General features: G+C 46.4%; 1 protein-coding gene across 1 annotated transcript in view; it reads right to left on the bottom strand.

Annotated features, from left to right (window-relative positions):
- The window catches only part of LOC142565996 (heat shock 70 kDa protein 12A-like), a 198,181-nt gene extending 191,252 nt beyond the window's left edge, over positions 1-6,929 (bottom strand). The window contains exon 1 of the mRNA XM_075676667.1: positions 6,788-6,929. The gene's annotated coding sequence lies outside the window, so the exon portion shown is untranslated. The remainder of the gene's footprint in view (positions 1-6,787) is intronic.
- Between the last annotated feature and the right edge of the window lie 8,675 nt (positions 6,930-15,604).

Below are 15,604 nucleotides of genomic sequence, written 5' to 3'. Positions count from 1 at the left end.
TGTCCGTTCGTTTCATTCTCTTCACGCTCTCCTCATTTAAGGCGAACTGTCTTGCGGTTGGCGTGCATGGCTTCCGTATTGTTTCCCTGAGCAGTGGTCGCCCGCATAAGCATGCAGAATGGTTGACGCAGCAAGCGTGCGTACGCCATGGGATGGCACTCCGCAGCAACACACAAACTCCTTGGGTTTGTGCTCACCGGGCACCTGGAACAAAACCAACACTTGCCCTGTCCCGGTCGATGGTTTCTGGCTGGTGGCTGGCGGAACGAGCTCGCTGGCATCTGTCATCGCCCCGTTTCAAAAGGGATGCTCGTACTGAACATTATCATTTTCCCCCTTCTTTTTATCCAATATCTTCTACTATTGGCGGCGAGGAGTTACGGAGTCGCCATCTATCGGAAGCGCCTCGCTGGCGTAGTATGAGGGATCATGCGGCGCGCTCCTCATAGGTTTTGCTGTCAGCACTCACTGAAAACACCACGCGCGAGCTCTCACGGACATTTCTATAAGTACTTTCGAAACGAGAGAAGTTTCTTACTGTCTAAATAATAATCTTGGGCAAACTGAAAGCACACAATCGTTTACAGACGCTATCTCCTTACCGAATACGTACAGTGAACGCCACTGCGCGCTGTCGCCGCGATGGAGTCTCCCGAACCGGCTTCTTGCGTGAAAGGTAGGTAAACGCTGAGACTAAACTATGTGAAATATGTTCTTATAGTGTTTGTATAACTAAATGGAGCGTAATAGAACGAAGCCTCAATGCAGCGACCGCGCAGATTCGCAGCGACCGACTGCGCGTCTGCATGCTTGTCCGCGCACTGTTTCGCTTTCTCCGCGCGCGCGTTTTCGCACCGTGCCATGAGCTTTAGGCCGCAGAGTATGAGCATTTGACACTATACAAGCAACCATTGTTGCGTGGGCGCTATCAGAGCTGTTCAAAAATAATTTAATTGTAGAGACTTCGACGCCTACGGGGACTGTGATGTCCCGTCGCGACGATTCAATCTTTTTTTTTCTTCTAAATTCTTTGACCTTTCAATATTATTTCTTGAGTTGCGTCGCACTGTATGTTTATCGGTGTTCTCAGCGTGCAATTTCCCGCTGCTCCTTTTTTGTAATCCAGTGCATTAATTCATAACACAAGCATGACCATATACCATGCTTTTTTTAAATGTGCTTCTTACCGCTGCCTTTCCACTCCACTGAACTTGCGAGTATCTATAGCATCGACAAGTTCATAGACCAAACCGTCATGACATTAGTCGGGCAGCGGACTCGGGCGAGCGTCACAGTGCGCGTTTTCAGAACATCGCAGACCGGGCGACGTAGCAGAAATCTTCCTCGCGTCTGTGCTTCCTGCATACCCGAGTTGTAGCCGATGGCTGTTTGCCGGTTTTATGTTTCGCGAGCCAAGCTTCACGCAGCTTCTTGTCCTGCGGCTACGTGTGAATAAGGCTGACACCGGCCTCCGTTACGTGCGTCCGGCCCTGCGGCACCGAGCAGTAGCCTACCATGTTGCGCGCCTTTAAAGGCAGCCACTACCTATTGTAGTGCTTTGAAGCGTTGTAAAGGAGACACTCGAAGCGGGAAAATTTCGCCACTAAATGAGGACCGCAGCGTACGAGGGAATTTAAACTCGTTTTCAGCTCGCTTCGGCGCGCCCGAAGCAGCCGACGCGGCCGCTATGTCCACGTGATCCCTCCTAGCACGTCACGCCGACGGTAGCGCCAGCTTTTCCAGTGGTGGAGCTCGAGGCCAATATTTGTCTTGCCTTTTTACCCTTTTTTTGAAAATTATTTTTGTTGTTGCTCTGTACGCCAGTATTTAGACCTCCGATTATTCCTGAGCACATAAAATAAAGATGCCGTATTAGGCTATATGCCATTCCCAACGCGGGAATACGCATTGGTGGTGTGGAATAGAACTTACAAATCCCACAGTGACAGACTATAGAAAGAGCCCAGAAAAGTTTCGTAGCGATTCGCCGCCAGCGTTTTCCCGCTGTCATTGGTCAATGTTGTAGCGCTTCCACCGTTACCCTCACTACAATCCCTTACCTGCCGGTGTATTCGCGCAGACCTTCTGTTTCTGTATAAGCTCCTTCACGAAAACCTCAACTGCGCCGAGTTACTTAATTTTGTCGCGCTTGGGATTCCGCAGAAATTGTCCCTGCTGGTCACAGCAAACGTTCTGCTGTGTATAAAGTTCAAGATCTGCATAATACATATTTCGATGATCTCGATATGTTTCATCAGTCGCTTTCGTCGTTCTGTTCACAGCTTCATATTGCCGTGTGCTGGGTTTTCTCGGTATACGTACGTGCCCTCTTTGGCCGGGAGATTTAGCACATTTTCAGCTTACCTGGCGATATGTCTAATGTTTTCGAGGCTTTTTTTTTTCTTTCTCGTACGTTTAATGTTCTTGGTGCACTGTGTTTACACGTATTTTACGTGAACCGGTTTCCTGTTTCTATATTCCCTTTCCCTTACGTTTTTACCTTTAGCTGTACAGTTTTATTTTTTATTTTTTGTTGTACTTGCTCACTAATTCATTCTTCATTTTTGGTTTACCTTACCTTTATCGATAAATAAGACCTTGTTTTAGCAACTTTCCATGTTCTTTGTTGTGGGCCATTATTATGGCCAAATTCATCTTCTGTACATGTCTTTTTCTTTTGCCTTTGAATTCTTTTTTTTAAGAAGCACATTATATCTTCTTTAGATTACCTGTGCGTCAGTATTGAAACCCCATTTTTTTTGTCGACCGATAATCTAAAGGCTGGATTAATTAATTTATTTTTAGTTACTCTCACGCATTGTTCGTGTTATTTCTCTGTATTACTGTTGTCAACTTACCGCGGCTTTTGTTACTTGACTATTGCTTTTCATGAGTTTCGCGTCCTCTTTCATGTTATTTTTCATGTATTTATACTTGTATATGTAATTTTTTTTACGGTACGGCAGCACTCAGATCTTAGGGTTGTTCCTGGGCACGTTAAATAATAATAATAATAATAATAATAATAATAATAATAATAATAATAATAATAATAATAATAATAATAATAATAATAATAATAATAATAATAATAATAATAATAATAATTGTTGTTGTTGTTAGCACTACAACCACCTAACTGTAGCTGTTGATAACTCAGGCACAAGTAATAACAGCACAGAGACCTGTGCTTGCTGCAGAAAAAATCCGGAGGGGACTCAGCAGATTCTAACGGAATGCAAGGATCCGTTAGAATCCATTAAAAAACCCAGCCAAAACTGGACGGGACTTCAGCCTTCCAGTAGCACTGGGGTTCAAAACTGGTGGGTGCGTAAACTGGCCAGTGGTGGAAATCAGCGAGAAACGACGGGAACATTGGTGGGAAAAAAGCAGGCAACAGATGGGAAAAGGAATCGTCACATGCATAGGTAAGTTTACAAGATTCGTAGGCAAAACGCTAAATGGCAATAGATACAGGAACACATGATTGGCTGACGCAGGCTAGATGACTATTTGTCGCCACCTTGATTCAAAGGGGTCGGCATATTAGCGATAATCTGCATTATCATCATCATGCCCGTTCATCATTCTAATTCCTGGTTATGGTGATCTTGGCACGTCTTCAACCAAGTTTATTATTATCGTTGTTATTATTGTTATTATTTCACATTTTCCGCGCCATATCGTGCTTGTGCAAACGTTAGTGTGCACGCAACAAAATGGCATACGTATGAACTATACAAGCTGGCCAAGCGGCAAAATGTGGGCTGATGGGCTACAAGGTCCGTGAATAATTTTCCCCGTACGTGGACAAAATGCACGGGCATGTTGTGGTTGAGCGGTTGCCTGACAATGGCGATGTGACACGAGACCATATACGGCGCAGCGTGAATTTTCGGAAGCTTTTCAGACACGCGGCATGAGTAGGTCAAAACACGAAGGCAGAGAAATGGATGGAAAATGTGTCACCGCTTCCATAATCAGTTGCACCAGTATCGCTGCTAGGCACATGCAAATATTCAAGTTCTGATACGACTGCATATGTTTGTCACTTTGCTACCCTCGTCGCTCGGACTCACCGCCGACGGCGGACGTCTTTCATTTCTATCCACTGTTAATAATCTAACTCTTAATCTGCATTTCAGATAATAATATGATCAGCTTGCACTTGTTCTGTAATTTATGGAGTTCTTGGTCTTTCTGTGTTTGGCATATCATTTTGTTTTTGATTTCTAGCTGCACCGACCTCGGTTTCCTTCTTATTTTTTTTACCAGCTACTGGAGCAAATGAATCAAATGCTTGTGTGGCAAGCGCTAGAGTGACGGTAGGGCAGTCCGTCTCAGCTAGTGGAAATGCAGAAAGAGATTCCCATAGATTATGCGGCATAAATAAGGAAAAAGAAGTGTTCTCAAACGTTCAGAAGACAGGGGAACACTCCAACAAATTTAATGACAGAAGCTGACCTTATAACAGGAAAATAATCCCGATATCCATAGAGGCACTAAACGTCGAGAAAACCTACACGAGGCGCGAACAGTTCCCTCAGGTATACAAGTCAGCTGAGGACACGCTCATTAGGGACTCGTGAGGTGCGTGCAGCGTGATGGCATAGAATCAAACGGCTTGCTTTCACTCTTATAGCATATGCATAGGTAGCTTCATGCAACGACTAACTTCAATGTAGTCGTTGCATGACGTCGCCAACCATCGACGCAAAATACGAGCACAGTTGCTACTCTCTACTCAACTCCCTGTACAGTGTCAAATAATGTAGAAAAAACTGTCAGTTCAATATTGATTATTAGTAACGAATTTAGATTAATCAGACGGGCACAGAAATTTGAACGTCACAGCTATTGTGTGCTATTGCTGCAGAGCACGATGGACCAGATAATTTCTGGCGTTACGCAATGATGTTATCGCTTCGGCCGGTTTGGGGGCTTTTCTGGAGATGTTTCCCTAATGAGTCACCTTCCTCCCCTCAATAAACACCGAGATAAGGGTAACGTGCTCTTGTCCCTCTTTAGATACAGTTTCCACGAGGACTGAGCACACTGCAGCTGGACACAATCGCGAAACGGGAAGCACACGGCGGCAAGACGTAAGACACCCTAGTCGCCTTGTCAGCACGCTGTGCTTCTTGTCCACGTGCTTATTAGATTATACTAAGGTACGCAAGTCACTTTGGCCCCAACAAGACCCCTTCAATGTTCGGTTTCTTGCGTCTACAAGCCACTTGCGTGTCCCAAGCAAAAACTACCTAAATGTATGTTTGGCCTCCGAAGGGTCCATGACAAAAACTCTCGCATCAGGCACGGTATAGGTGCTCGGATTTAATTGTGTCCTTGGCACCCATACTCTTTTTCATAAAACCTAATTCATCGGTGGCGGAGGCATTCATCGGACGCATTCTGCAATGTTTCTTGCGAGTAGCTGATGAGTAAAATTAACGCAACAAAAAGACAACGCACAAAGGAAGAGAAAACTATGGCAAGCGCCGTGCGAGTTGACTGGTCGGGCATGACTCATTTTAAAGAAGCGTATAGATGTTACCAGATGTAAACGTACATAATGAGAGACACCGACCACTCAAACTTTCATAGCAGTAGTAGCATGTGCGACCTAAGCGGAAGTTTGCGAGAGTGCACAAAGTTAGGCGAAGCGCGCCAGGGGCCCACGTCGTGCCACACTCAACTCGGTAACGTCCCTCTTGTCCTGCTTGCTCCAGTCCGGGTTACGAGGTTGGGCGCCCATGTTTTTCTCATTAGTGACGACAGACCGTGTCAGGCGCTTTCAGACAGGCGGAACGAGGCTGCGTCACGTTCACACGGACGTACTGTCATCACACATTCGTGGCGTTGTCACCGCTTTGGACCTTCGCTTTGCAAATAGTCTTCATGAGGTACGTCTTTCACATGGTTTTCAAAGCAGCACTCTTTTGGGTTGGAGGTGTCACAAAAAACAAACAAACAATAGACGACATTACGCACTAACGTAACAAAACGTATATACCATCTTCCAAGAATGTACGTTTGAAGTTCTTTCTATTTAACGTCAGTTTCTGACTTTCCGATCTCCAATTAAGAGCATGATAAAATTTTTATTCTGCGCTGCTACTTCATGGGCGAAGCGGCTGCATCCGCCACTACTATCTTTTGCGTGACAGCTAGCATGGACTCAAATATAATGCCGTCAATTGGGCGATGCGCTCTTGTGCGAACGAAAAACATTCGCACCGTCTACGCTCTCACAACTGACAGCCTCGGGTAGTCAACGCAGTTAGAACGAAGAGAGACTATTCGGTATTGAAGAACTAGCCAATGGACTCTCTTCGTATTCTCGAAGCTTTCGTAACTAATTAGAGAAGCCACCTTATATAGCGTACGGCAAGGCTTGAACCAACAGGACAAGCACTCCGCGCCGAGGAGCCATCTATACAGGCGTGCAAGACAGTTTTCTGCTACGCCGAAGCTATTTTACTCAGAATACAGCCGAGCTGAAATAAGTGTAGTTTTTCTGCTCACCATATATACGGGCGATGGTGGAATAAGTGCCAGAATACCACAACGATTATATTGCAATGCTATTCTAAGCAGCTTCTTTTCGCCTTCTGCATTGGCTCGAACAGGGTCACGCGGCTGTTGTCACTAGCAGAGTAACGTCAGAGCACAAGGCTAAGTGAAGTAGAATCAGCTCAAAACAATCGTTGTGTTATACTGGTCAAGGTTTCCCCGCGAGGAAGCGTTGTGTACTACTGGCCTAATATTGACCGAGGTTGTCACTCACCTTCGCGCCGGCCGAACGCCAGCGTAGAGCCAGCGTCGTGTGGTGCAAATGAGGCGTCGTCCGAGGCACGTGGTCTCCGCCACACTGCGCACTCTTGGGGGCCGGTGGGCGTCGGGCTCTGGCGCGTTGCGCAGCTGCGACCGCTCACTCGGCGCCCTCAGCGCGACGACAGGAATGCGCCAACAGGAGAAACTCGAGAGCAGCGCCGAAAACGCGGGCAGCTGCAGAACTGCTTCCGACGCTGGCGGTGAGAAAGTCCAAGGTGGCGGAAATAATAAAAAGTGAGAGAGAAGTGTGACACCGTTGCCGTCATCACTGCGTGCGACGCGGGAGACGTCGCGTGGAGGATGGCTTATGCCCGCGCTGCCACCCGGTGCCGGCTGCGTGGACCGCGAACGCCAGTGGCTCGCAGCAGTGGCACAACGAGACTTGCGCGGTGGGGCGCGCTTGTTCGTCGCGGAGTCAGATCTCTCGGTATGCGTGGGCAATTTTATGTAGCGAGACTTAGGCGAGAAAAGCTGCACTATAAGTATATTTCTTATTTAGTTAAGCATCATCATCATCATAATCATCATCATATTCTTTATTCCTTCGTCCAGTGCAGGATGAAGTCCTCTCCGAACGATCTTAAATTACCCCTGTCTCGCGCTAGCTGATTCCAACTTGCGCCTGCAAATTTCTTAATTTCGTGACCCCACCTAATTTTCTGCCGTCCTCGACCGAGCTTCCCTTCTTTTGGTACCCATTTGGTAGCTTTAGTGGGCCACTAGTTACCTGCCCTACCCATCATATGGGCTTCCCAGAGCTACTTTTTTCTCTTAATGTCAACTAGAATATAGGCTATCCCCGTTTGCTCTCTGATCCACAAGCCTCTCTTCTTGTCTATTAACCTTACGCCAAACATTTTTCGTTTCACCGCTCTTTCCGCGGTCTTTGACTCGTTCTCGAGCTTCTTTGTTAACCTCCAAGTGTCTGTCCCCTATGTTAGCACTGGTAGAATGCAATGATTGTACAATTTTCTTTCACTTTTCAACGACATTGGTAAGCCTAGTTAAGTATAAGAATATAGAGTTGTTATCACAAGGACGAGGCTAAGCTTCGGCTTTCTATTAGTTAAAGGTAAAGCTAGCACGTACGGCTAACATACCACGAATTATCCAGGACGATTGGAAAGCGAGGGAGACTTATGTGTTAATTGTTTGGAGCAGCTGACGGAGCTCGGACGATGACAATTAAGAATCGTTCTTAATATAGCGCGTAATACTAACGCTTTTCATAGCCTTCGACAGCATTTATAAATTCAACCATGCGACTCACTTCTAAACCTATCTAGAATTAAACATCATACTTATCAAACACGTGGTTTACTAATTTCATGACTTTCTTCAACAGTCTGATGGATATTGCCTGAAAAGAAAGAAAGAAGGATAAAGAAAGCAAATGTTTCGTTCGCTGGGCCAGGTACTACGCAAGTCGGGTGAGAGACAGACCGAATAGATGAAGGAGTCTCATCAGTTGGAGGCCTCGATCCAAAATGACATGAACTGGTCCATATCACCACTGACAAACTGGTAAATCTTTGCATACGCTGGTATTAAAATAGGCTTGAATAATTGCATTAGAGGTAGCCTGTCTTTTGCTTTAGTTCTCAAAATATTATAAAAAGAAGGAGACTGTATAGAGTCCTGGGGCCGTATAACGTAAAACTATTCCATTCTGAGTGTATTCCAATCGCCTGACGTCAAATTTACGTAACCGCTTATGCAATCATCGGGTGTTGACCCGCAGAGTATCTTGAACGGCGAGCGGAGACCCGCGCCGAGTAACGGTGACTTCGTAGATGACGTAGGCCCTCGTCGGGGCGCGCGAGCGCCCAACTGCAGGCACAAATAAAGTTGGCTCCAATTGAACAGCACAATCAAACACTCTCCTCGTTTATAGGCGGTCATTTTGCTTTCAAAGCCAATAGCATTACGTACCTTGACAGGTGTTTGGCTGAAAAGTGACGAGGAGTGCGCAGAAGTAGAGAGGGTTTGGTGGGGCGGAGTTAGCTCAGTGAAAGTGGATAAGCGGGCGAGAAGATTGGTAGTGGTACCTGCGGTTGGTCCTCTTCCTCTTGCTTATATAGCTTGCGATTGATGGTAAAAAAATCGCGAAGGCGTGCAGCGGGAGGTTAAAAATGCCGCTAAAACGGATCCTTAGTGAGGGAGAGTTGGCAGAGCTTTATCGTATGCGTGCCGAAAGGGTTAGGCAACATTATACTGCCACGCAAGTTTTTTTGCATGCGTAAAGAAATCCATTCTGGCTGGCAGCTCCAAACAGCCAATGCCATAGCCATCGGTTGGCAGTCATATGTTATTCCTTTCGGAAAGGGGCAAAATGTGTACATGTTCTTTAGACGTGGTGAGTTTTCGCCTTTCTTTTTTTTTATGCCGCGTGACAGACAGGTGAAGTAGGCGGAGCCCGGAAAATTTTGACCAATAGTGGAGGGTTTATGGCGAAAAAGGCATAGCATCTAAAACAAACAAAACAAAGCATGTCTCAAGGTTCGTAGGGTTTCATATTTCAAACGGCAGTTTCATAGTTCAAACGGCAGTTCATTAATAATAATCTTAAAAAAATGAAGTAGGTCTGGTATTGAACAGTATTGAAACGACTTGCATATGGATAAAATGCGATAATCACTGCACAATGGAAGAGCACTCGTACGGCGTTTACCGTATCTAATGATGCGGAGAGTCCGTAGTTCTGAATGTGCTGTAAAGGTGAAATGTGACAACTATACGCGTTTCCCCAGGTGACTGCTTGGTGTGTCAGGTGACTATGGAGGACAGAGAAGTAAAGCGATAAGAGCAGATCAGTTGAAAAATGGGGTCGAGCTCGATCTAAAAACCAAAAGGTTAATTTTTGCAAGGGCTTATAATTAAGTCATTGTTGTCGTACCACTTAACTGCAGCTAGCGCGGCATTCAGCTCAGAAGCTTGAGCGGTAAGCGATTTATCCATGCGTGATATCGTAGTGTCGTTAGCATACCAAACATAATGGGTCGTTAATGTACACGGCAAGAAGCAAAGGGCCTAGAATAGCTCCTTGAGGAACACCTTGGTTTATGGTTTTGTTATGTGAGCATACACCAGCAAAGTAGATGATGCATTACCTGCCGCGCAAATAATTATTTAATGAAGTTGGCGCAGCACCGGTAATTACGTAGGCTTCAAAATTTCTAAATAATATGAACTGATTAACTTGGTCGAATGGCTTCGCAAAATCCAAAAATACAGACGCTGCGAAACTGCCATAATCAATTGAGTGTTAAATGAAATCCGTCGCACAAAGTAAGGCTAAACTGGTGGAGCTGTCACAACGAAATACAAATTGACATGGCTTATTGATTTTCAATTCATTAAGGTACGAGTTTAATCTCTTAACAAAAACTGCTCAATAAGCTTGATAAACAAAGAAAAAATTGAAATGGGTCTCTAATTAGTTATGGCTTCCCTATCGCCTTTTTTAAAAATGCGGGCCAGTCTTGGCCCGTTTTAAGGAATCGGGAGAAGAGTCACTGGTAAATATAAAGTTAATCATGCAACATAATGAATCAGAACTTAAACGAGAAACTAATTTTAAATATCGTACAGAGATTTCATCTAAACCTGCAAAAGTGTTTTTCAGGTTACTTCGTCCGAAGCAGCAGGAATAAGAAAAACAGTGAGTGAGAAAAACTCGGAAGCAGTGTTGCCAGTTTAGCGGCCTTTTGCGTTGCCTTGCGGGAAAATGTGTACGCGTGCGGGCGGCGGAATTTTTAACGATTTTCAATTTGTGTTGGCGCATTTTTCGGCGGTGGAGCAACTTAAGATTTTTTTTTGGCAATAATTCGTGGTTCAGGTGACGAAAACGTGCAGCTTGTCCATGCTCCTTTGGAAGTGAGGGAGAATTATATTGAATTTTCTTCGCATTTCATCCTCCACATTGTCCGATTCGCCATCCTGTCAGCTATGACTGGACCACAGGGTTGCCTCTCTGATTATCTCGAAATGTCGCCATTACAGAATTTTACTTTGTCGATAATAGCCCCGCATGCCTCCATGTCTCCATTAAACTATAGCTCTAGCAGTTTCTACAAGTAGTAGCAGTTTCAATATTCGCCATTTTTGCAGACGCGCATTAGAGGATTTTGCCTCGTGGAGTGGCTCTGGTGAAATACATCCGAAAATTCAGTTCGTTAATTTCGCTTTATCAGAACTGGTGCTGCCCCAGTCCAACGTGAGTGTTGAGCGTGTTTTCAGCCAGCTGAATGTGATTAAAGCTACGTTAAACGACATAATGTCTACTGAGATGACAAATGCCGTCCTTACTGTGCGGGCTGGTCTGCGAAGAAATTATAAAGGCTGGCCGAGCACGTTGTTCCCAAGATCGGCACGATTGAGGTCCACGGGGTCAGCGATGGCACCGACTCGAGACCCAGCTGCACGCTAGCAAATAAATACAGACAGAGGACGTGGGATCATGCCAAGATGACACAGAAGTCATTTTTTTTTTGTAATTTAAATCACTACCCGGTAGTTCGACCGTACTTCTGGCCAATGATTGTAGTTTACAGAAGCATCTTTTTTTTTTTATTTGCGGTTCGCAATACGTTTCTGCACTTCACATTCGCATAAGGAAGGAAGGAAGGAAAAAGTGGAGAAGGAAAGCCAGGGAGGTTAACCAGTTTAGCTTAACCGGTTTGCTACCCTACACATGGGAGCGGGATGGGGGGATGAAAGATGGGGAGGAGAGAGAGAGAGAGCACATAACACAGCACATACATCGTTCGTTACAGTCCGTCACTTTTGCGCGGTACGTGACATCACTGTCAGCCGCTTGTCCAAGCCCGTATCTTTCATAAACCGAAGTAGTCCCTTCGTCGCCTTCAGCTGCGATGTCTTCTGTCGGCGATATGTGAAAATAGTTGCAACTGACAATGGTCTACAGTCAAGGCGCGCTAGAACGGACGCCAGGGACTGTCTCTGAACATTATATTCAGGACAGTCGCACAGAATGTGTTCTAGCGTCTCCTCGCAAAGAGAGGCATTGCAGAGAGCGTTGTCGGCCATTCCAATGCGAAATGAGTAAGATTTCGTGAAGGCCACCCCTAGCCATAAGCGATAAAGCAGAGTAGCCTCACTTCGGCGGAGTCCAGTTGGCATACAGAGGTGCATCAAAGAGGGCAGGTCGTATTGACGATTGCTCCGGTTGGTCTGGCTGCTTGGTGCGCACCATAGAGAGAGCGTGATCTCCCGTGCAAGCACTCGAAGTCTGCTGGCTGCGTCGGACCGTGAAAGTGGTATGGCCTCTTCTTGTGTGTCTTCAAGAGCTGACCGAGCGGCTTTATCGGCGTCTTCGTTTCCTATGACGTGCAGTGACTTGGCAGCCACTGAAACGTCACGTGATGTCCTTTCTCATGTGATGTATGGAGTAGGCGTCTAATATCGAACAAGAGCTCTTCGAATGGCCCGCGACGCAGAGCTGATAGCACAGATTGTAGGGGTGCCTTTGAGCCACTGAAGATTGATCATTGTCGAGGTGGTTCCCGATTGACGAAACAAAATGCAGCGCGAAGAGCAGCTAGTTCCGCAGATGTCGATGTCGTTGGGTGGTGACATGATCTTGGATTGTAGCGCGAAGTGAACACGGACATAGAAAGGAGCAGACAGTACGAGCTCGTCCTGTCTGCTCCTTTCTGTGTCCGTGTTCACTTCGCGCTACAATCCAAGATCATGTTACCGTACCAACTCGCCCAACTTTCTATCCTTTTGCGTTGGGTGGTGAGTCCTAAAGCTGATGGTAATAGCTCTTGCTGGGACAACCGCAGCACCGGACGAACACTGGGTGTTTGTGGAACCATCAGTATAAATATGTACACTGTCTGCGTACCTCTCGTGCAGAAGAAGCAGAGACAGTTGTTTCAGCACAGACGACGACAGCTAAGACTTTTTCCCGATTCCTGGTACGCTCAGATGGACGGTGGGGCTGATAAGACACCAAGGGGGTATCAATGGTTTAGATGCAGCGGTGAAGCCCGAGGGAAGTTTGTCGCTGTACTTCACGATAGATTTAGACAATGATGCATGGTGCCTGTCTGAAGGTAGTGTTGCAAGGTGGTGATAGGGGGCACGTGCAAAATGTCTGATGTGTGTTCTCAGGGCTTCAACCGTAATGTGAGTTTGCATTGGATGGTCCCGAGCAATCGCAATAGTTGCCTCTGTTGACGTGCATCTGGGCAAACCAAGGCAAACGCTGAGTGCTTGAGCTTGTGCTGCCTGCAGAACACGAATATTTGTGTTGCAGGTGTTGTTCAGTACAGGTAGACTATATTTTAAAAAACTGAAAAAGAGAGCTCTGTAAAGTTTCAGCATTGCGTCTACTGACATCCCCCACGTCTTTCCTGTCAAGTATTTAAACAACTCGGCGGTTGCTGTCAGGCGCCGTTTCATGTAAGCCACGTGCGGGCTCCAACAGGGGTCTCGGTCGATAATTACGCCAAGAAATCTGTGGGTTCTGACATAGGAAATGGTGCGCCCGTTCATTGAGATGACATAAGGTGTCATTGGTTTGCGAGTGAATGCCACTAGTGCGCATTTTTCTGGTGATATGATGAGACCTTGTTTACACAAGTAGCACGCTGTCAAAGTAGCCGCTCATTGAAGCCGCGCACGTATCTGTGGACGTGTGACTGCCGAAGTAGACACAGATGTCGTCTGCGTATATTGAAATTTTGATGGTAGTTGGCAAGTATTCAGCAAGTCCAATAAGAGCGAGGTTGAATAGCGTCGGGCTGAGAGCACTGCCTCGAGGAATGCCCCTGCTGGTATAGCGTCGCGTAGTTGGGCCATCGTCAGTTAACACATAGAATGATATTGCAGATAGGTAACTTGCAATCCACAAAAAGACTGGATCACCTAGGCCAACCGTCACAAGAGCGCCGAGAATGACTTCATGTAATACGTTATCGTATGCCCCTTTCACATCTAAGAATAAAGCTGCAGATAAACGCTTACGGAACCTTTCGTGCTGGACATATGAAACGAGATCAACTACATTGTCGATGGAAGAGCGGTCACGTCAGAAACCAGCCATGGAATTTGGATAAATCTTGTAGTGTTCAAGGTACCATTCCAAGCGGCCAAGGATCATCCGTTCCAATATCTTTCCTACACAGCTGGCCAGCGCTATTGGGCGGTAAGAGGTGAGCTCTAGCAGGATTTTGCCCTGCTTCAAGAGCGGCACCAGGCGGCTTACTTTCCGTTCGTCAGGAACATTTCCCTCCTGCCATGAGGTGTTGTAAAGACTCAGCAATTCTATCCGCGCGGATTCTCCGAGATAGCACGAGGTTCGGTATGATATACCATCTGGACCCGGAGATGATGAGGTCCATGCGGCAATCACGGGAATGGGGAACGTCATCTCGGGCTGGAGGATCTGGACGAGTCGCTTGGTCTGCAATCCGCGCACAAAAGTCTTCTGCGACATCGATGTCTTCCCGGCCTTGGAAAAGCGCGAGCGCCTTGAATGGAAAACGCTGTTCCGGAAGCCAACGTAGACTTTGTACCGTTTTCCAAATGTAAGACAGTGGCTTGCGGGGGTCGAGTGTCTGGCAAAACGTTGCCCAAGGTTCTGACGCTAATCTATCCATACGACGCTGAATCTTCTTTTGCATCCTCCTAGCTGCCCTAAGGTCATGGATTGATTTTGTACGCCGATATCGACGTTCCGTCCGGCGACGAAGTGCTCGAAGTCGCTCTAATTCTATGTCGAAGTCGTTTCGCGTGTAAGAGATCGTCAGCATGCGAGTGGCGTTTTGCATCGTATTTTTCATTGTTTTCTCTAACCCAGAGGGTAGGCCCTCGCGGCAGGCAGCTTCCATATCATATTTGAAGTTGGCCAATTGAATCGTCCGAATGGTATTCCGTGGGCCAGATCTAGACGACAAGCCTTTGATGTTCAGATAGGTGGGAATGTGATCACTCCCATGTGTCCCAATATCTGGAAACCACTTCACATATCTGGCGAGAGAGTTGGAGACGAAAGCAAGGTCGAGGCAGCTGCCGTATGTCATGCCTCGAAGAAAGGTGGGGCTACCGTCGTTCAGGAGAGTAAGGCCATAGTTGTAGGCGGTGCTTGCTAATCTTCGTCCTCTTGCATTTGTCCTTGTACTTCCCCATGCTGGATGATGTGCATTGAAGTCACCTATGATTACCCATGGGGCGGGACACACACTCAGGATATCCGCTAATCTTTTAGTATCGAAATTGCCGGAAGGCGACATATATACGCCTATGAGAGTAAACAAGAGTTTGTTCTTTTTAACTGTGATGCATATATATTGATTGTCGTCGTGGGCGCAATTGGTTGCAAAACATAGGTGAGTTCTCGATGAACAAAAACGATGATTTTGCTGCATGCACCATTTGTTGATGACATGATAACTTCGTACCCTAACAGTCTGATTGTTTTGGATAAGTTGGGCTCACAAATGACGATGAGTGGAAACACATTGGTGTACGCAAACTGACGACAATCTGAAATTCGTGATTTTAGCCCTCTGGAGTTGCACTTGATGACGGACGCTGCCTTGACTTCTTTTCGGAAGGATGCGGTATGGGTAGCCATCTTTCTAGTTGAGGGATTCAAGCACTGTGCTTAAGGCGTCCAGCACTTTAATTGCGCTTCGAGCTGGTGGTGTCCCCATGTCCACTAAAATCGCTCGGATGCCCTCCATGAGGGAACGTAGCACCGAGATGACTTGACGATCTGCTTTAGGTGAATCATCCATGG

Source organism: Dermacentor variabilis, unplaced genomic scaffold (genome assembly GCF_050947875.1).
Source record: "Dermacentor variabilis isolate Ectoservices unplaced genomic scaffold, ASM5094787v1 scaffold_12, whole genome shotgun sequence".
NCBI lineage: Eukaryota > Metazoa > Arthropoda > Arachnida > Ixodida > Ixodidae > Dermacentor > Dermacentor variabilis.
Note: the sequence above shows the minus strand (reverse complement) of the source record. Positions and strands in the feature narration are given on the sequence as shown.